The 22,517-nt window shown below is 46.0% G+C and overlaps 1 protein-coding gene across 1 annotated transcript in view; it reads left to right on the top strand.

Moving 5' to 3' along the window:
* The window catches only part of LOC137299471 (ran-binding protein 3-like), a 303,210-nt gene that overhangs the window by 147,159 nt on the left and 133,534 nt on the right, over positions 1–22,517 (top strand). The window lies entirely within an intron of this gene.

Raw genomic sequence — 22,517 nt, 5'->3', positions numbered from 1 at the left:
CTTCAAGTATTTATCTAATTCCCTTTTGAAAGTTACTATTGAATCTGCTTCTACCACTCTTTCAGGCAGTGCATTCCAGATCATAACAACTTGCTGCATAAAAAAATGTTTCCTCATGTCGCCTCTGGCCCTTTTGCGGATCACCTTAAATCTGTGTCCTCTGGTTACCGACCCATATGAACATAAGAAATAGGAGCAAGAGTAGACCATATGGCCCCACGAACCTGCTCCGCCATTCAAAAAGATCATGGCCCATATCCCTTGATTCCCTTAAAGTCCAAAAATCTATCGATCTCAGCCTTGAATACACTCGACGACTGAGCATCCACAGCCCTCTGGGGTAGAGAATTCCAAAGATTCACAGCCCTCTGAGTGAAGAAATTTCTCCTCATCTCAGTCTTAAATGGCCGACCCTTTATCCTGTGACTATGCCCTCTAGTTCTAGACTCTCCAGCCAGGGGAAACAACCTCTCAGCATCTACCCTGTCCAGCCCTCTCAGAATCTTATATGTTTCAATGAGATCACTTCTCATTCTTCTAAACTCCAGAGTGTATAAGCCCATTCTACTCAATCTCTCCTCATAGGACAGCCCTCTCATCCCAGGAATCAATCTAGTGAACCTTCATTGCACCGCCTCCAAGGCAAGTATATCCTTACTTGGGTAAGGAGACCAAAACTGTACACGGTACTCCAGGTGTGGTCTCACCAAAGCCCTGCACAGTTGCAGCAAGACTTCCTTACTCTTCTACTCCAACCACCTTGCAATAAAGGCAAACATACCATTTGCCTTCCGAATTGCTTGCTGTACCTGCATGTTAACTTTGTGTTTCATGTACAAGGACACCCAAACCCTCTGAACAACAACATTTAATAGTTTCTCACCATTTAAAAAATATTCTGTTTTTCTATTCTTCCTACCAAAGTGAATAACCTCACATTTCCCCGCATAATACTCCACCTGCCACCTTCTTGCCCACTCACTTAACCTGTCTATATCCCTTTGCAGACTCTTTGGACTCAATTTTGAAATGGTGGTGGGTTGGTGGGAGGGTGAAGGTGCGCATGGCAAACCCGAATAAACAAAACTTACCATTTCCGACGCGATTGCATCGCAATTGATTGTGATTAAAGTTCTTTCCAGGTTTCGTGCCAGGCAGCCAGCCTGATTAACAGGCTGGCTGCTGACAGGAGCTGGAACGCGAGGCGGGGGGAGAAAAAGAGAGAGACCGAGACGTCATCTGGCGCTGGAACAGAAGATCGGGGAGGGGGGAAGAGAGTGGAAGATCGGCGGGGAGAGTGGACGATCAGGGGGTGAGGGAAAGATTGGGGGGAAGATTGGAAGTTTGGGGGGGAGAGGGTGCTCACTAGGAAGGGGGGAAGATTGGGGGGAGAGGGGAAGATTGGGGGGAGAGTGGAAGATCGGGGGAGAGGGGAAGATCGGGGGAGAGGGGAAGATGGGGGGGTGAAGAGGGGGAGATCGGGGGGGTGAAGATGGGGAGATCGGGGGGGGTGAAGATGGGGAGATTGGGGGTACACTGGGGGGTGAAGAGGGTAAGACTGGGGGGACATTAGGGGGGTGAAGAGGGGGAGATCGGAGAGGGAGACATCGGGCAACGGAGCAGGGTGGAAAGGTAGGTTACGTTTTAACTTCGTGCAATGGTTTTTTATGTAATTTATTTTGTTTCCTTTTGCCTGATCCGGCCCTTCACTTCTGGTTTCACCAGGTGTGAATCAGAAGCCATGAGAAAGCCGCCCAGGTAAGTTAAAAATCGTTCTAACTACCTAATTTGTCAAAAGTAAAGTGCCTCAACTACCTCAATGAGGTACATTTGGCTCTTTAACTGTCATCCCGCCAGCTTTAATTGCCAGTGGGACTTCCGGATTCGGGACACCTGCGCGCACACAAGTGCAATGTGGGGAGCTCGGAAGTCGGCGGGTTGGAGCCGGCTTCCGAACCCACTCGGGATTTCTGCAATTTTCGCAGCCCCCCCCCCCACCCCCCCCAACCAATGCACCCTCAGTTGACGTGTAAGATTGAGCCCTTTGTGTCCTTCTCACAGCTTACTTTCCCACCTAGCTTTGCATCGTCAGCAAACTTGGATACATTACACTCAGCCCGTTCATCTAAGTCATTAATATAGATTGTAAATGGCTGAGGCCCAAGCACTGATCCTTGCAGCACCCCACTAGTAACAGCCTGCCAACCTGAAAATGAACCGTTTATTCCTACTCTCTGTTTTCTGTCTGTTAACCAATCCTCTATCCATGCTAATATATTACCCCCAACCCCATCTTGTTTAACAACCTTTTGTGTGACACCTTATTGAATGCCTTTTGAAAATCCAAATATTCTACACCCAGTGGTTCCCCTTTATCTACCCTGCTAGTTACATCCTCAAAAAGCTCTAATAAATTTGTCAAACACGATTTCCCTTTCATAAAACCATGTTGACCCTGCCTAATCATATTCAATTTTCTCCCTCTTTACCAATTTTTGGTCATCCTTTCTGGTTTCTAAAACTCTCCCAATCCTCAGACTTACAATTCTTCTTTGCAACATTATAAGCCTCTTCTTTTAATTTAATACTATCCTTAACTTCTTTAGTTAGCCACGGATGGATTACTTTTCCCATGGAGTTTTTATTTCTCAATGGAATGTATATAAGAAGTCACACCCCTTAAATTAGGTAGTAGTTTAGATTCATTCAGTGATTAGGGACAGGAAGTACAGGAGGCCATTCAAATGGGGGGACGAGAAAGGAATGTGATAGTGGTAGTGGATAGTATAGTCAGGGGGATAGACTCTGTTCTCTGCAGCCGTGACCGAGAGTCCCGAAGGTTGTGTTGCCTGCCCGGTGCCAGGGTTAAGGACGTCTCTTCACAGTTGGGAAAGAACTTGGAGCATGAGGAGGAGGATCCAGTTGTCGTGGTCCACGTAGGAACCAATGACATAGGTTGAACTAAAAATGGGGTTCTACTGAAACAGTTTGAGGAGCTAGAGTCTAAATTAATAAGCTGAACCTCAAAGGTAATAATCTCTGGATTACTACCTGACCCACATGAAAATCGGCATCAGGAGAAACAGATCAGAGAACTAAATGCGTGGCTCAAAGAGTGGTGTGGGAGACAGGGGTTTCGATTCATGGGACTCTGGCACCAGTACTCGGGAAAGAGGGAGCTGTTCCGTCGAGACGAGCTCCACTTGGATCGGCGTCTTGGCGAATCGAATAACCAGAGCTGTAAACTAAAAGCGGGGTGGGGGGGTTCATGTGAGGGGAAATTTAGAAATGTGCTGAGGAAAGTCAAGGCAACACAGCAGTGTAGTGATTTGGGTAAAGATAAGCAGTGTGTGGCAGGAAGGTACAGAGAGCTTACCAATAATAGTGCATCAGCAAATAATGTCAAAGCAGGAAAAAATGGTAAAAAGTCAAAATTAAAGGCTCTTTATCGGAATGCACAGAGCATTCGAAACAAGATAGATGAATTAGTTTCACAAATAGAGATAAATGGGTTTGATCTAATAGCCATTACAGAGACATGGGGCCTGATATTACCATGGCGGCGGGTTCGTGGCGAGGGTGGGGGGGGAACGCGCCGGTGAAATCAGTGTGCCCCGCGTGCAATCGCAGGCTAATTGGATCCACTTACCTCTTGTTCCGGGTTTCCCGCTGCTGAGCTGCGCGGCGGGCGGACTGCGCATGCGCAGTAAGGTCTGTTAACTGGAGGAGCTCTATTTAAAGGGGCAGTCCTCCACTGACTGATGCTGCAAGAAATAGGAAAAATTACAGCATGGGGGGGAGGCTGCTCCCAGGTTTAATGATGCCTCACTCCAGGTATCATTGGATGGGGTGAGGAGGAGGGGGAGGATAGAGATCTTCCCCACGGCGGGCGGGAGGAAGTGGCCTGCCTCTGCCACCAAGAAGGCCTGGCTCGAGGTGGCAGAGGAGGTCACCTGCACCACATACAGTGCATACACATCACCTGCATACAGTGCAGGAGGCGCTGCAATGACCTAAGTAGGTCAGCCAAAGTGAGTACACTTACTCATTCCCCTACACTCCGTCTGCCACATCACCACCCCCACCCCACATCTCCTTCTGCACTGCCAACACTACTCTGTCATGTCACCCCTCACACCCACTCAAAGCTCATCCTCATCTTACCTGCACTTACTCACCTCGCCAGTACTCATCCCGCCACTCCCACTCAACCCAATCCTCATACAATCTCATGGCTCTATCTCATACTCACCCTCTCATGCATCTCTTTCACGGTCAGCCTCACTCAACCTGCCACTACCTGTGCTGCAGCCACAGGGCATGCATCACATATGTGCAGTAGGAAGCACAAGACAAATGTGTCGTGAGCATGAAGGGGATGCACAAGGGTGTTTGAGGGTTTGTCATGGATCTTACTTATATTTAATTTCTGATCAACTCACATTACATATTATATTGGCACTACTGCCACGTCTTTGCGAATCTTGTCTGGTTTCTGCAATAATGCCCTTTTCTGAGGATCACAATGAAGACCCACAACTGATGCCACTCATTGTGTCACTGCAGAGTGGGTGTAGGTGTATTTGCAGGGCTCTTTTGTGCAGACGACTGAGAGACGTCGGCGATGTCCCCGGTGGCACCCTGGAAGGATGCGGAGGAGAAGTTGTTGAGGGCAGTGGTGACTTTGACAGCGACAGGTCAGAAGATGGTGCTCGGGCCAGCCGGGAGCAGCTCGGCATGAAGGAGGCTGCAGATGTCCACGACTACATGTCGAGTGACTCTGAGCCTCCGTGTGCACTGCTGCTCAGAGAGGTCCAGGAAGCTGAGCCTCGGTCTGTGGACCCTGTGGCGAGGGTAGTGCCCTCTGCGAAGCATCTCTCTCTGCGGTTGCCCTCCCTCCTGCTGTGCAGGTGGATGTGTCACAGCACTGTGTTGTGGAGCTCCACGTGTCAGAGGTGGACGGCGTGGCCAGCGAAGCTGGTGATGCTGTTCGCCCTCCGAGGAGGTCATGACTGCAGCCACGGCGGCCCCCATCCGGAAGATGTATATCTGAGGGGGTCTGCAAGGTAGGTACATGTGTCTGGACCCCGGGGTAAGCGTGCAAGTTGGTGAATTTTATTGTTGGGAGGAGGGTGATGGAGGCCAAACTTTGTCCAAAGTGACAGAGTGGCCTCCTGCAATGAGTGAGGGTCTCCCCCCCCCACCCCCCCCCCCCGACCTGTCAAATGGACCTTTGCAGCTGCCACAGGCTGATGGCTGCAACACGTCCATTTGAACTGGGAGTGTTTCCCCCAGTACGGGAAACAGTCCAAGTTGTTTCTAAAATCCCAATCCTCCTAAAATATCTCATTAATCAGTTCTGTAAACGACCTGAAATACCAAAATAAATACCTTAAGTGGCACCCCGCCGGCTTTAATTGCCGGTGGGAGTCCCACATGTGGGGGCTGCACGCGCATGTCAGTGTGTCAGTGGGAAACCCGGAAGTGGGCGGGTTGGAGCTGGGCTCCCAATCCGCCCTGGGAATCACTGATTTTCGTGGCCCCCCGGCCAGGAACGCACCCAATCGCGGGTGTTAAATCGACCCCATGGTTGCAAAGTGACCAAGGCTGGGAACTAAATTCAGGGTACATGACATTTAGAAAAGACAGGCAGAATGGAAAAGGAGGGGGTGTAGCCCTCATAATAAAGAATGATGTAAGGACAGTGGTGAGAAAGGATCTTGGCTCAGAAGATCAGGAAGTAGAATCAGATTGGGTGGAAATAAGAAATAACAAGGGGCAGAAAACACTGGTGGGAGTAGTTTATAGGCCCTCTAATAGTAGCAACATTGTTGTTCAGAGCATTAATCATGAAATAATAGGAACTTGTATCAAAGGTAATGCAGTAACCAAGGGGCACTTTAATCTTATAGACTGGGCAAATCAAATTGGAAAAGGTAGTTTGCAGAATGAGTTCATGGAATGCATTCGAGATGGTTTCCTAGAGCAATACATCATGGAACCAACCACGGAACAGGCTATTTTAGATCTTGTATTATGTAATGAGACAGGGTTAATTAGTAATCTCACAGTCAGGGATCCTTTGGGGAAGAGTGATCATAATATGATAGTATTTCACATTGAGTTTGAGAGTTACATACTTAAGTCAGAAACTAGAGTCTTAAACTTAGATAAAGCCAAATACACAGGTATGAGGGGGTGAGCTGGCTAAGGTAGATTGGGAAATCAAATTAAAGGGTGTGACTGTTGAAAAGCAATGGCAAACATTTAAAGAAATATTTCAATATTCTCAACAAATATACATTCCATTGAGAAATAAAAACTCCATGGGCAAAGTGATCCACCCATGGCTAACTAAAGAAGTTAAGGATAGTATTAGATTAAAAGAAGAGGCCTATAATGTTGCCAAGAAGAGTAGTAAACCTGAAGGTTGGGAGAGTTTTAGAAACCAGCAAAGGACGACCAAAAAATTGATGAGAGAAAATAGAATATGAAAGTAAACTAGCAAAAAATATAAAAACGGATTGTAAGAGCTTCTTCAAGTATGTAAAAAGGAAGAGAGTAATAGCAATTGTAAACATTGGTCCCTCAGAGGGTGAAACTGGAGAAATAATAATGGGGAATCAGGAAATGGTAGATGCTTTAAGCAAATATTTTGTATCTGTCTTCACAGTAGAAGACACAAGAAATAAAATAACAGGGAACCAAGGATCTAATTAGAGTGAGGAACTTAAAGTAATTAATATCAGTGGAGAAAAAGTACTTGAGAAACTAATGGGACTAAAAGCCGATAAATCCCCTGGACCTGATGACCTACATCAGAGGGTTCTAAAAGAGGTGGCTGCAGAGATAGTGGATTCATTGGTTATGATCTTCCAAAATTTCCTAGATTCTAGAACGGTTCCAGAGGATTGGAAGGTAGCAAATGTGACCCCGCTATTCAAGAAAGGAAGGAGAGAGAAAATAGGAAACGACAGGCCAGTTAGCCTGATATCAGTCATCGGGAAAATGCTGGAATCCATTATTAAGGAAGTGGTAACAGGGCACTTAGAAAATCATAATATGATTAAGCAGAGTCAACATGGTTTTATGAAAGGGAAATCGTATTTGACAAGTTTATTGGAGATTTTGAGGATGTAACAAGCAGGGTAGATAAAGGGGAACCAGTGGATGTCGTATATTTGGATTTTCAAAAGGCATTTGATAAGGTGCCACATTAAAGGTTGTTACACAAGATAAAGGCCCATGGGGTTGGGGGTAACATATTAGCATGGATAGAGGATTGGTTAACAGACAGAAAACAGAGAGTAGGGCGAAACAGATCATTTTCAGGTTGGCAGGCTGTGACTAGTGGGGTGCCGGAAGGATCGGTGCATGGGCCTCAGCTAGTTACAATCTATATTAATGACTTAGATAAAGTGACTGAGTCTAATGTATCCAGGTTTGCTAATAATACAAAGCTAGGTGGGAAAGTAAGCTGTGAGGCGGACACAAAGAGTCTGCAAAGGGATATAGACAGATTAAGTGAGTGGGCAAGAAGGTGACAGATGCAGTATAATGTGGGGAAATGTGAGATTATTCACTTGGTAGGAGGAATAGAAAAACAGAATATTTTTTAAATGTTGGTGTTCGGTGAGACTTGGGTGTCCTCGTACAAGAAACACAAAAAGTTAGCCTGCAGGTACAGCAAGCAATTAGGAAAGCAAATGGTATGTTGGCCTTTATTGCAAGGGGGTTAGAGTGTGAAAGTAAGGAAGTCTTCCTATAATTGTACAGGGCTTTGGTGAGACCGCACTTGGAGTACTGCATACAGTTTTGGGCTCCTTATCTAAGGAAGGATATACTTGCTTAGAGGCAGTGCAATGCAGGTTCACTAGATTGATTCCTGGGATGAGAGGGTTATCCTATGAAGAGAGGTTGAGTAGAATGGGCCTATGCTCTCTGGAGTTTAGAAGATTGACAGGTGATTTCATTGAAACATCTAAGATTATGAGGGGGCTTGACAGGGTAGATGCTGAGAGGCTGTTTCCCCTGGCTGGATAGTCTAGAACTAGGGGGCATAGTCACAGGATAAGGGGTCGGCCATTTAAGACTGAGATGAGGAGGAATTTCTTCACTCAGAGGGTTGTGAACCTTTGGAATTCTCTACCCCAGAGGGCTGTGGATGGTGAGTCATTGAATATGTTCAAGGCTGAGATAGATAGATTTTTGGACTTTAGGGGAATCAAGGGATTTGGGGATCGGGCGGGAAAGTGGAGTTGATGTTGAAGATCAGCCATGATCTGATTGAATGGCGGAGCTGGCTCAAGGGGCCGTGTGGCCTCCTCCTGCTCCTATTTCTTATGTTCTTATTCATTGAGAATTATCAAATATTTTTTTAAATGTTCACCATTGCTTTTCTACCAGCATATCTTTTAATCTAATTTCCCAATCTACCTTAGCCAACTCGCCCCTCATACCTATGTAATTGGCTTTGTTTAAGTTTAAGACTCTAGTTTTGGACTTAAGTATGTCATTCTTGAACTCAATGTGAAATTCTATCATATTATGATCACTCTTCCCCAGAGGATCCCTTACTATGAGATTACTAATTAACCCCGTCTCATTACACAAGACCAGATCTAAAATAGCCTGTTCCCTGGTTGGTTCCATGATGTAGTGTTCTAGGAAACTGTCTAAAATGCATTCCATGAACTCGTCCTCCAAACTACTTTTGCCAATTTGTTTTCTCCAGTCCAAACGAAGATTAAGGTCCCCCCCAGAATTATTGCATTAACTTTGTTACAAGCTCCTCTTATTTCTTAATTAATAATCTGTCCAACAGTAAATCTACTGTTAGGGGGCCCTGAGACTACTCCCACCAGTGTTTTATGCCCCTTGTTATTTTTTATCTCCACCCATGCTGATTCTACTTCTTGATCTTCTGAGCCAAGATCCTTTCTCATTACTGTCCTTATGTCATTCTTTATTATCAGGGCTACCCCCCACCCACCCCCACCACCACCCTTTTCCATTTTGTCTGACCCTTCTGCCACTGGAAACAGTTTCTCCTTATTTACTCTATCAAAACCCGTAATGATTTTGAACACCTCTATCAAATCTTAACCTTCTCTGTTCTAAGTAGAACAATCCCAGCTTCTCCAGTCTCTCCACATAACTGATGTCCCTCATCCCTGGTACCATTCTAGTAAATCTCCGCTGCACCCTCTCTAAGGCCTTGACATCTTTCCTCAAGTGTGGTGCCCAGAATTGAACACAATACTACAGCTGAGGTCTAAACAGTGCTTTATAAAAGTTTAGCATAACTTCCTTGCTTTTGTATTCTATGCCTCTATTAATAAAGCCCAGGATCACATATGCTTTTTAACAGCCTTCTCAACTTGCCCTGTCACCTTCAAAGATTTGTGTACATACATCCCCAGTTCTTTCTGTTCCTGCACTCCCTCTAAAATTGTACTATTTAGTTTATATTGCCCCTCCTCATTCTTCCTACCAAAATATATCACTTCACACTTTTCTGCATTAAATTTCAACTGCCATGTGTCTGCCCATTTCACCAGTTTGTCTCTGTCCTCCTGAAGTCTGTTCCTCTCCTCCACATTGTTTATTACATTTCTGAGTTTTGTGTCATCTGCAAATTTTGAAATTATACCCTCTGTACCCAAGTCCAGGTCATTAATATATATCAAAAAGAGCAGTAGTCCTCGTACTGAACCCTGGGGAGCACCAGTGTATACTTCCCTCCAGTCTGAAAAACAACCGTTCACCACTACTCTCTGCTTTCTGTCCCGTAGCCATTTTTGTATCCACGCTGCCACTGTCCCTTTAATCCCATGGGGTTTAATCTTGCTTACAAGTCTATTATGTGGTATTTTATGAAATGCCTTTTGAAAGTCCATACACATCATTAATGCACTACCCTCATCAACTGTCTCTGTTACTTCATCAAAGAATTCAGTCAAGTTAGTCAAACATGATTTTCCTTTAACAAATCCATGCTGATTTTCATTTATTAGCCCACTAAGGGAATCAAGGGATATGGGGATAGGGCAAGAAAGTGGAGTTGAAGTAGAAGATCAGCCATGATCTTATTGAATGGCATAGCAGGCTCGAGGGGCTGTACAACCTACTCCTGTTCCTATTTCTTAACTTCTTATACTTTTCCAAGTGCCAATTAATTTTGTCTCGGATTATTGTTTCTAAAAGTTTCCCTACCACCGATGTTAGGCTGACTGCTCTGTAACTGCCGGATTTATCCCTTTCCCCTTGACACTTGACGGTGTCAACTCTGTATCCGAACCACCTCCTCCGTGAAGGCCTCCCATTGTTCAATTACTGTTTTACCTATCAATTTTTGATTCCAATCCACCTGGGCAAGATCCCTTCTTAACTCACTGAAATTAGCCCTACTCCAGTTAAATATTTTCACATTTGATTGTTCCTTGTCCTTTTTGATAACTATTCTAAAGCTAATGATATTATGATCACTGTTCCCCAAATGCTCCCCCACTGAAACATAATCCACTTGCCCCACTTCATTCCCCAGAACTAGATCCAGCAATGCTTCCTTCCTCGTTGGGCTGGAAACACACTGATCAAGAAAGTTCTCTTGTACACATTTCAGGAATTCCTCCCCCTCTTTGCCCTTTATACTGTTACTGTCCCAGCCTATAAATTGAATTCTCCAATTATCATTACTCTATAGTTCTTGCATCTTTCTGTAACTTGCCTTGAAATTTGCCCCTCTATCTTCTTACCGCTATTTGGCGGCCTATAATATACACCCAGTAATGTAATAGCTCCTCTATTGTTCCTTAATTCTAACCAAATAGATTCTGTCTTTGACCCCTCAACTACATCTTTTTCCAGTACTCTAAAAGTTTCTTTGATCAATCCTGCCAACCCCCCTCCTTTCTTTCCTTCCCTACCTTTCCTGAATACCTTGTAGCCAGGAATATTAAGGACCCAATCCTCCCCTTATCTGAGCCAAGTCTCTATTATTACCCCTATATTGTAGTCCCCTGTGGCAACTTGTGTCTGCAATTCACAAACCTTATTTACCATGCTACGTGCATTTACGCACGTTCACTCCAAACTCATCTTAGACTGCTTCGCATTTGCCTCGTTTTATCCCTCCTACTTCTGAACTATTCTTTACTCTAGTGCTATTTGTTTCTCCCAGTCCCCTGTGCACGTTGTTTCTCCTCTCTAATGTTTCATCCTGGCGCCTATCCCCAACCAAATTAGTTTAAACCCTCCGCCACAGGGTTTAAACTAATTTGGCAGAGGGGTAGGCACCAGATAATCATTTGTTCCTGACAAAAAATTGGCTGCCTGTCCCTTTAAACTCTTGCAGCCACACAAGTTCAGCAGCAATGCCAGATTTCCCTCTTCCTCACCAACCCCATCCCCAACCACTAGGAGCCTGCCCATAATATTAATAAAAGGTTGACCAAAGAAAATGTAATGGGGCCACAGTAGGATTATGCTGGCAGAAGTGCAGTCCAATTGCACTTCCAACAATTTCCCCACCCCAAAGGATTCTTACTCTTTAAAGATTTGAAGTAATTGGTAGAAGGATTAGACAGGAGCTGAGGAGAATTTTTTTCACCCAGAGGTTGGTGGGGATCTGGAACTCACTGCCTGAAAGGATGGTAGAGGCAGAAACCCTCAACACATTTTAAAAGTACTTGGATGTGCACTTGAAGTGCCGTAACCTACAGGGTTACAGACCAAGTGCTGGAAAGCAGGATTACGCTGGCTAGCTCTTTTTTGGTTGGCACGGACACAATGGGCTGAATGGCCTCCTTTTGTGCCGTAACTTTCTATGATTCTTTCACAGTGACACATACACGGTAGCATTGGTTAATTCTGGGAATCTGCTACTTAGTTCAGCATCTTTACACAAGAGACCTAGAAAACTCCACAAAACTCGAGCATTAGGCTTCTGACATAAAAACAAGCCTCAGAATGGAAACATTAATGGAAGCATTTCAAAGACATGAAAGACAACTATATTGTGGCAATTTCACATATCTGCACAGCCAGCAGGAGGCAAATTAGAAAATCAGGTGTGCGTTACTCATGGTTTTCCATGGTCCCTGTGTGCCGCATTCTGATTTGCACTGCCAGCAGACAAAGCTTCCTGCTGGCAGTGGGGACTTGTAATATTGCTGCCTATAAATATATTTAATGATCTTATTGTGATTTATTCAATGTGTTTATTATTTTATAAACTTGGACCTGAAATTCCAGAGCCTGGGGGCATACTAGCAATGCAATGGGAGCGGGAAGAGTGGCAATTTGGGATAGAACCCGGATGCAATCGGTTTCCGCCTTGTTTTCACAAGAAGCACCCACCTCTCCCCAGCAGAAATAGAGGTCTAACAGTATAAAAATGTAATGACATCATCCATCATAAATTCCATCATTTCCGCCTTCCCCAAGTCCTCGCAGAGTATACTATATAGCAGGTGTGCTTGCTAGGTCCTGGTGATCAAAGCAGAAGGGCATTTTTTAAAGGGGCATTACTCGAGTTTGGAACGACTGAGCCAATATGGAACTTTTTTTCTGCTGAACAGCTGAAATCCTTGGCCTTCACTTTATCTGCAGCTTTCAGTAAGTGGGCTGAGAAGCTGCAACATGAGATTCCCTTTGGGAATCCCATAATACATGCTGGAACTGCTGGAGTTAGAAGAGGAGGAGGAAGAGGAAGCTCACAGGGAAGCCAGGTGCATCCTACTACATCAAGGAGAATGAGATCCTCTCGGAAGCATCCTGAAAACAGAATCTATTGACCCCACTGCACCTTCCTACGTTACAACAGTGATTACTTTCAAAAGTACTTAATTGGCTTTAAAGCTCTTTGGGACTTCCTGAGGTCATGAAAGGCGCTATATAAATGCAATTCTTTTTTTCTTTCCTGTGCCTCAGTCAGGAGATGTGCATGAGGAGCCACACTTCAACTGGGAAACACTGGAAGAGCTGTATTCCATTCTTCAACTGGACCTCCGACCCACCTTCACTTCAAAGATTGCGCTGACTGTGGCCAAAAAAGTCACAACCTCTTAACTTCTTTGTACCTGACTTCTTTCAGTGTGTTTTAGGGGACTTCTGCGATATTAGTCAGTTCATTGTGCACATTGACTAAACATCAAGTCACGGCAGGGCAGTTCAGTTTGTCCATTTTAATAAGGGACCTGAAATGGATATTAATTTTTATAGAGTGGCTGGTTTCCTAAAGTTTGAGGGGCTGTAGACACGGTACATACGGCCACCTGTGAACCCCCAGAATTACATCAACAGAAATGGACTCCATTCCTTAAATGTGTCCATTTTGTGCCCACCAGCACTGTAACCTAAACATGAATGGATACTTTTATGGCAGCTGCCACAAAGCTTTTGTTGTATGACAGTTCAGCATGTCAGCTCTTTTCAACAATGCCTTTTCCTTCTGTGAGATGATGTCTTGAATTTCAGGTGCTGGATCTTCCCCTGTTGACTTCGCATTATGAATTACCTTCTCTGATAGAAGAATACAGACAATTTGACAAGCTTGTGAGTGGCACACAAGTCTAATCAACACATGCTGGTCAGCATTCAAAGAACAGGAGATCATAGCAGCTGTAAGGAAGCAAGGAGGCTCGGAACAGTCAGAATGCATGTCAAATTGTACGGGAAGAATTAGTTGGAGGTAATGTAGGAGAGGGACAGGACCATGGACCAAAGATGCACTGTGCTCCCTGTATGGTAGCAGCTGAACAAGTTTTTTTTTATTCGTTCATGGGACGTGGGCGTCGCTGGCAAGACCATTGCCCATCCCTAATTGCCCTTGAGAAGGTGGTGGTGAGCCGCCTTTTTGAACCGCTGCAGTCCGTGTGATGAAGGTTCTCCCACAGTGCTGTTAGGTAGGGAGTTCCAGGATTTTGACCCAGCGACGATGAAGGAACAGCGATATATTTCCAAGTGCGACTTGGAGGGGAACATGCAGGTGGTGTTGTTCCCATATGCCTGCTGCCCTTGTCCTTCTAGGTGGTAGAGGTTACGGGTTTGGGAGGTGCTGTTGAAGAAGCCTTGGCGAGTTGCTGCAGTGCATCATGTAGATGGTACACGGTGTGCCAGTGGTGGAGGGAGTGAATATTAGGGTAGTGGATAGGATGCCAATCAAGCGGGCTGCTTTGCCCTGGATGAAGTCGAGCTTCTTGAGTGTTGTTGGAGCTGCACTTATCCAGGCAAGTGGAGAGTATTGCATCACACTCTTGACTTGTGCCTTGTAGATGGTGGAAAGGCCTTGGGGAGTCAGGAGGTGAGTCACTCGCCGCAGGAGTGTAGAAGAGCTTGCCAGGAGCAGCACCAGGTGTACCTAAAAATGAGGTGCCAACCTGGTGAAGCTACAACATAGGACTGCATGCATGCTAAACAACGGAAGCAACATGCTCTAGACAGAGCTAAGTGACTCTACAACAAACGGATCAGATCAAAGCTCTGCAGTTCTGCCACATCCAGTCGTGAATGGTGGTGGACAATTAAACAACTAACGGGAGGAGGAGGCTCTGTGAACATCCCCATCCTCAATGATGGCAGAGTCCAGCACGTGAGTGCAAAAGACAAGGCTGAACCGTTTGCAACCATCTTCAGCCAGAAGTGCCGAGTGTATGATACAACTCGGCCTCCTCCCGATATCCCCACCATCACAGAAGCCAGTCTTCAGCCAATTCGAATCACTCCACCTGATATCAAGAAATGGCTGAGTGCACTGGATACAGCAAAGGCTATGGGCCCCGACAACATCCCGGCTGTAGTGCTGAAGACTTGTGCTCTAGAATAGCCGTGCCTCTAGCCAAACTGTTTCAGTACAGCTACAACACTGGCATCTACTCAACAATGTGGTAAATTGCCCAGGTATGTCCTGTCCACAAAAAGCAGGACAAATCCAATCTGGCCAATTACCACCCCATCAGTCTACTCTCAATCATCAGCAAAATGATGGAAGGTGTTGTCGACAGTGCTATCAAGCAGCACTTACTTACCAATAACCTGCTCACCGATGCTCAGTTTGGGTTCCACAAGGACCACTCGGCTCCAGACCTCATTATAGCCTTGGTCCAAACATGGACAAAAAAGCTGAATTCCAGAGGTGAGGTGAGAGTGACTGCCCTTGACATCAAGGCAGCATTTGACCAAGTGTGGCACCAAGGAGCCCTAGTAAAATTGAAGTCAATGGGAATCAAGGGGAAAACTCTCCAGTGGCTGGAGTCATACCTAGCACAAAGGACTGCTTCATTATCTGAGGGGTTGCGAATGGAACTGAACACTGTGCAATCATCAGCGAACATCCCCATTTCTGAGCTTATGATGGAGGGAAGGTCATTGATGAAGCAACTGAAGATGGTTGGGCCTCGGACACTGCCCTGAGGAACTCCTGCAGCAATGTCCTGGGGCTGAGATGATTGGCCTCCAACAACCACTACCATCTTCCTTTGTGCTAGGTATGACTCCAGCCAATGGAAAGTTTTCCCCCTGATTCACATTGACTTCAATTTTACTCAGGCTCCTTGGTGCCACACTCGGTCTAATGCTGCCTTGCTGTCAAGGGCAGTCACTCTCACCTCACCTCTGGAATTCAGCTCTTTTGTCCATGTTTGGACCAAGGCTGTAATGAGGTCTGGAGCCGAGTGGTCCTGGCGGAACCCAAACTGAGCATCGATGAGCAGGTTATTGGTAAGTGTCACTTGATAGCACTGTCGACAACACCTTCCATCACTTTGCTGATGTTTGAGAGTTGACTGATGGGATGGTAATTGGCCAGATTGGATTTGTCCTGCTTTTTGTGGACAGGACATACCTGGCCAATTTTCCACATTGTTGGTTAAATGCCAGTGTTGTAGCTGTACTGGAACAGCTTGGCTAGAGGCGCAGCTAGTTCTGGAGCACAAGTCTTCAGCACTACAGCCGGGTTGTTGTCGGGGCCCATAGCATTCGCTGTATCCAGTGCATTGAATCGTTTCTTGATATCACATGGAGTGAATCGAATTGGCTGGAGACCGGCTTCTGTGATGGTGGGGATATCAAGAGGAGGCCGAGATGGATCATCCACTTGGCACTTCTGGCTGAAGATGGTTGCTAACGCTTCAGCCTTGTCTTTTGCACTCACGTGCTGGACTCTGCCATCATTGAGGATGGGGATGTTCACAGAGCCTCCTCCTCCCATTAGTTCAATTGTCCACCACCATTCACGACTGGATGTGGCAGGACTGCAGAACTTTGATTCGTTGGTTGTGGAATCACTTAGCTCTGTCTATAGCAGGTTGTTTCCGCTGTTTAGCATGCATGTAGTCCTGTGTTGTAGCTTCATCAGGTTGGCACCTCATTTTTAGGTACACCTGGTGCTGCTCCTGGCATGCTCTTCTCCATTCCTCATTGAACCAAGGTTGATCCCCTGGCTTGTTGGTAATGGTAGCGTGAGGAATATAACCATGAGGTTATAGATTGTGCTGGAATACAATTCTGCTGCTGCTGATGGCCCACAGCGCCTCATGGATGGCAGTTTTAAGCTGCTAGATCTGTTCTGAATCTATTGCATTTAGCATGGGGTGGTAGTGCCACACAACACTTTGGATGGTGTCCTCAGTGTGAAGACGGGACTTCGTCTCCACAAGGACCGTGTGGTGGTCACTCCTACCAATACTTTCAAGGACAGATGCATCTGCGGCAGGTAGATTGGTGAGGACGAGGTCAAGTAGGTTTTTCCCTCGTGTTGGTTCGCTCACCACCTGCCGCAAGCACAGTCTGGCAGCTATATCCTTCAGGACTGGGCCAGTAGTGGTGCTACCGAGCCATTCTTGGTGATGGACATTGAAGTCCCCCACCCAGAGTACAGTCTGTGCCTTTTCTACCTTCAGTGCTTCCTCAACATGGAGGAGGACTGATTCATCAGCTGAGGGAGGGCGGTAGGTGGTAATCAGCAGGAGGTTTCCTTGCCCATGCTTGACCTGATACCATGAGATTTCATGGGGTCCGGAGTCAATGTTGAGGACTCCCAGGGCCACTCCCTCCTGACTGTATATCACTGTACCACCACCTCTGGTGGGTCTGTCCGATGGGACAGGACATACCCAGGGATGGTGATGGAAGAGTCTGGGACATTGGCTGAAAGGTATGATTCTGAGTGTGGCTATGTCAGGCTGTTGCTTGACTAGCCTGTGGGACAGTTCTCCCAATTTTGGGACAAGTCACCAGACATTAGTGAGGAAGACTTTGCAGGGTCGACTGGGCTTGGTTTGCCTTTGTCGTGTCCGATGCCAGATGGACTGTCTGGTTTTGTTCTTATTGTGACTTTCTGTAGCAAGATTGTACAACTGAGTGGCTTGCTAGAGGGCGATTAAGAATCAACCACATTGCTGTGGGTCTGGAGTCACATGTAGGTTTCCTTCCCTAAAGGGCATTAGTGAACCAGATGGGTTTTTACGACAATCCAGTAGTTTCATGGCCACCATTACTGATACTAGTTTTTTTATTTAATTAATTGAATTAAAATTCCCCAGTTGCCGTGGTGGGATTTGAATTCATGACTCTGGATTATTAGTCCAGGCCACTGGATTACTAGTCCAGTAACATAACCACTATGCTACCACACCCTTGTGAGGGAAAGGAGTGATGCAGTGGCATCGGAGGTATGCTAGCATTCATCACACGTGTGGAGTTCATGTCTTGCATTTGCTGCCCTCATTAAGTCATTAAACTTCTTTCTGCATTGTAGAGCTGTCCTGTCCAGAATACTCATAGCCTCTGCCACCTTCTCCCTACCCATATTCATGGCCACCCCTCGACCTTGCCATCTAACGTGGCCTCTCTACTTCCATCTCTGATCACATCTTTGTATCCCTCTCCATGCACATCACCCTTCCTCCTCCCAACCCCACTACCTTCTGTGTTCACCCCTGGAAAAAACTCTCCCCCAAGTCACTTACAACGGCACTTTTAAATTCCCAACTGTCTAGCCTTTGGCCCTCCATTCACCACAACATTCCTCAATCCCACCTTCACCTCCACCTTTAATGCCCTTGTCCCCATTAAATCCATTACTCTCACCCTTCTTGTTCCCTGTGGTAAGGCCCTCATCTCTGCGCCCTTAAGTTCAAGGGACGCAAACTCAAACGTTTATGGCGGACAATTGGTTTAGCCATTCATCGCCAGATCTAGCTGGACCACATAAAGCACTATCGGTTCCTGCTCTCCTCTGCCAAAACTGCTCACTATTTCAGGATCATCCTGGAATCCTGGCTTCACTCCTCCACTACAAACCGTATTCTTAACCCCCTCTCCACTGCCTCCTCCATCCTCACCTCCAACAAGTGCGAGGAGCTGATGGACTACTTTGTCACTAAGCTTGAGACCACCCGTTCAGCTGCTTCTGCCGCTACCCTCCCTTCCCCTAGCCCACCAAGCCAAACTTGCCCTACGGTTCCCCCCTGCCCTAACCCTGAACACATTTCTCCAGTTTCTCTCCTATCTCCCCTCATGCCCTCTCCAAGCTCATCTTGACCATAAGACCCACATCTTGCTCCCTCAACCCTATTCCCACCAAACTGATAACCACCCAACTTCCCTTCCTAGCCCCCGTGTTAGCTGATATTGTTACTGGCTCCCTCTCCTGAGGTACTGCCCCCTCCCCTTCAAATCTGCTGTCATCACCCCCCTCAAAAAATCTACCCTTGACCCGTCCTTGCAAATTACCACCCCATCTCCAACCTCTCTTTCCTCTCCAAAGTCCTTGAACATGTTGTTGCCTCCCAAATCCGTGCCTATCCTTCCCACAACTCCATGTTTGAATCCCTCCAATCAGGTTTCCGCCCCTGCCACAGTTCTGAAACAGCCCTTATCAAAGTTACAAATGACATCCTATGTGACTGTGATCGTGGTAAACTATCCTTCCTCATCCTTCTCGACCTGTCTGCAGCCTTTGATACGGTTGACCACACCATCCTCCTCCAACAACTCTCCTCCATCATTCAGCTGGGTGGGACTGCGCTCGCCTGATTCCAATCTTATTTATCCAGTCGTAGCCAGAGAATCACCTGCAATGGCTTCTCTTCCCGCACCATTACCTCTGGAGTCCCCCAAGGAACTATCCTTGGCCCCCTCCTATTTCTCATCTTCATGCTGCCGCTTGGCGACATCATCCGAAAACACTATCAGATTCCATATGAACGCTGACGACACCCAGCTCTACCTTACCACCACCTAACTCAACCCCTCCACTGTCTCTGATTTGTTACACTGCTTGTCCAACATTCAGTACCGGATGAGCAAAAATTTCCTCCAACTAAATATTGGGAAGACCGAAGCCATTGTCTTCGGTCCCCACCACAAACTTGTCCCTAGCCACCAAATCCATCCCTCTCCCTGGCCACTGTCTGAGGCTAAGCCAGGCCGTTTGCAACCTTGGTGTCCTATTTGACCCTGAGATGAGCTTCTGACTGCACATCCGTTCCGTCACCAAGACCATCTACTTCCACCTCAGTAACATCACCCGTCTCCGCCCCGCCTCAGCTCATCTGCTGATGAAACCCTCATCCATATCTTTGTCACCTCTAGGCTTAACTATTCCAATGCTCTCCTGGCCAGCCTCACATCTTCCACCCTCCATAAACTTGAGCTCATCCAAAACTCTGCTGCCCATATCTTAACTCGCACCAAGTCCCATTCACCCCTGTGCTCACTGACCTACATTGGCTCCAGGTCTGGGAATGCCTCAATTTTAAAATTCTCATCCTTGTTTTCAAATCCCTCCATGGCCTCGCCCCTCCCTATCCCTGTAACCTCCTCCAGCCCTACAACCCTCTGGGATCTCGTGCTCCTACAATTCTTGCCTCATGCGCATCCCGATTTTAATTGCTTCACCAATGGCAGCTGAAGCCCTAAGCTCTGGAATTCCCTTCCTAAACCTCTCTTCCTTTAAGACGCTCCTTAAAACCTACCTCTTTGAGCAAGCTTTTGTTCACTGTCCTAGTATCTCCTTAAGTGGCTCAGTGTCAAATTTTGTTTGATAACGCTCCTGTGAAGTGCCTTGGGACGTTAAAGGTGCTATATAAATGCAAGTTGTTGTTGTTCAGTGAGCTGGTTGCCTACTGCCAACCCGAGGTCGTGCATCACTGCTCTGGTTCATCTATGTCAGTACTACCTCAGTGTCAGCATCCGAGAGGTGTGGTGGCCTCAGTTGCCCCTGCCCTAGCAACCATTTCATGCCAACAATCCTGGGGCTGTGCGCCTTTAAGCTACTGCAGTAGCATCAGGTCTCACCTCTCAAGTTTTCCACCACCCACCCCCTCTCCGGTGCAATTCTCCAATGGCAGGTGGAACTTATGTGGTTTGACGGCCCGACAATATACAAATTAGCTGACACTGGGATTTCCGATGGAGTCAGTGTTGAGTTGATTTGATGGCCAGGAGTATCGCCTTGCTGCTCTTCTGGAGTTGAGTGGATCTCTAGCAATTTCAGGGCCTTTATTTCTAGTACTACCTGCTGTAGTTGTGACACAAAATGATGGCAGTCAAAATAATTTTCAAAAAAATATTTGGAATGATTTCATCGGTTCTGCTTCCCTTCCTTGCTTGTTGCTTTATTGACAGCTTCTGGCTGACTGCTGATTTTGGGTTGATAGTTCTGATACCTTCTGCTATTTCTACATTGGTACTCGCAACTCATTGACCAATATGTTCCGTGCCTCTTACATGGTGATTTATTGTTGTTTTCTGAGAATCATTTTGATCCAATCAAGTGTGGGTGTGATATACACATTCAACTGTGGAATTTTGAAGAGTGATGGATGTATGTTTGGCTTAAGAGTTTTGTATATAGATTGTAATGTAGCCACTGACCGCCTCTATGCTGATTTTTTGTATTTTACATTGAAACATGTAGGGCTAAATTTTCCTGCAGATCGAGTTTGCTGCTGGAGGAGAGTTAGGAAAGGAATTCCATCTGCTGCACCATGACCCCAAGTGAGCCATAGGCCCTTTGGGATGATGTATGGGGACCCAACCAGTCCTCTCCCTCCAACATTTGAAACAGCGGGTTTGCCGTTGCTGTCCCGAGGTACACCGCCACCTCTTTCTTGGCAGTCCTGTGGTTGGCAGTGGCAGTAGCTGTAAAGAAGGAAATAAAGAAGGTTTACCACACCCTGCCTCCACACCATCATTTACTCATGGCAGGATGGACAAGGGGTGGCTGGCTAACTTCCCTGCTGGGGATGTGGGGGTGGAGGATGGTGGCTGGCAACAGTGGCAGGGAACGTAATGTTAACAGAATGTCTCCCCACCCCCTTTGTCTTAATTTTCTGCCACTATACCGTCCAATTTCGAGCAGTATAGTGGAACCCATAATGTGTGTGTGTGCGTTAATGTAATGTCAGTTTGTGTATGAATGTAATGTTCGAATAATTTTTAGTCATGCACTCTGGGTGAATGCTGTCACCAGCAATGTCAGCATGTCCTCTCTCATTCCTTCTTTTGATAAATAATTCTCATTTTCTTTTCTGAACATCTGATCTGAGGAATTTTGACCTTTTTTTTAGCCAATAAGATAATTTGTTTCCCATGTGGACTAATTCCCTTTGAGGATGAGTTCAGCAGATGAAAAAATTCAGAACCCTCCCACATGTGATTAACACACTGGCTGCTGTCAAACGTTCAGCACAAGAAGGCCAAAAATAATCCTGTTGAAACATTTTTAGCACCATGTCACTCGACAGAAATGTACCTTCAGAATCTCAAAACAGAAATACAACTATATCCAGCTTCACCGCATCACCAGCTTTGTGCTAAACCATGGTATTGAACATAGATTACCCACAGCAAACCTGAAAGAACAAATATTGAATCAGATCAACAGAACATAATAGACAGGAATACAGCTTATGGGCAGAGTTGAAGACTGATAAATCAGGAATAAGCCGGACAGACTAAGACTGAGTCAAAAAAAATGGAACTGAGCCCAACAGACCATCAGTGAGCTCGACAGTCATACTTTCCTCCGCCATATACCTTTCTTTATTAAAGAACATAGTCAGCTTTTTTTAATGGGCATTGTTGGCATGTCATTGGGGCATAGTGAATGCACACAATGCATCCAACAACAGCAGCAGTAACAAGCCTTTCCTATATCTGCAGCATCTCATGAGCTGCTTAAGATAAATATTGTGAAAATCTTTCATGTCTAAGGAAAGTAGCTGGTTAACACAATGGCTGAGCATTGCAGATGGAATATGCTTCACTGCTAGGGGTCGTGAATATTCACTGGATGGGTTCTATTCAAAACAATCAGGAAGAAAAAAAACAAGAAAAGTTGTGCGGAAAATATGAATGCAAAATTGGCCACAAGGAGAACTTGGAAAGAAATAAGGAAGATGTTCCATCACACAGAGGTCAGTGAACATTACAGATAAGTTAGCATGGTGAAGAACTGGTTGCCTTTGTATGTACAGCAGGGACTTGTATGTATATGAAACAAAAAGGCA

This window comes from Heptranchias perlo, chromosome 29, assembly GCF_035084215.1.
Source record: "Heptranchias perlo isolate sHepPer1 chromosome 29, sHepPer1.hap1, whole genome shotgun sequence".
Lineage (NCBI taxonomy): Eukaryota > Metazoa > Chordata > Chondrichthyes > Hexanchiformes > Hexanchidae > Heptranchias > Heptranchias perlo.
The sequence above is the reverse complement of the archived record's forward strand: the minus strand, read 5'-3'. Positions and strand labels throughout refer to the sequence as shown.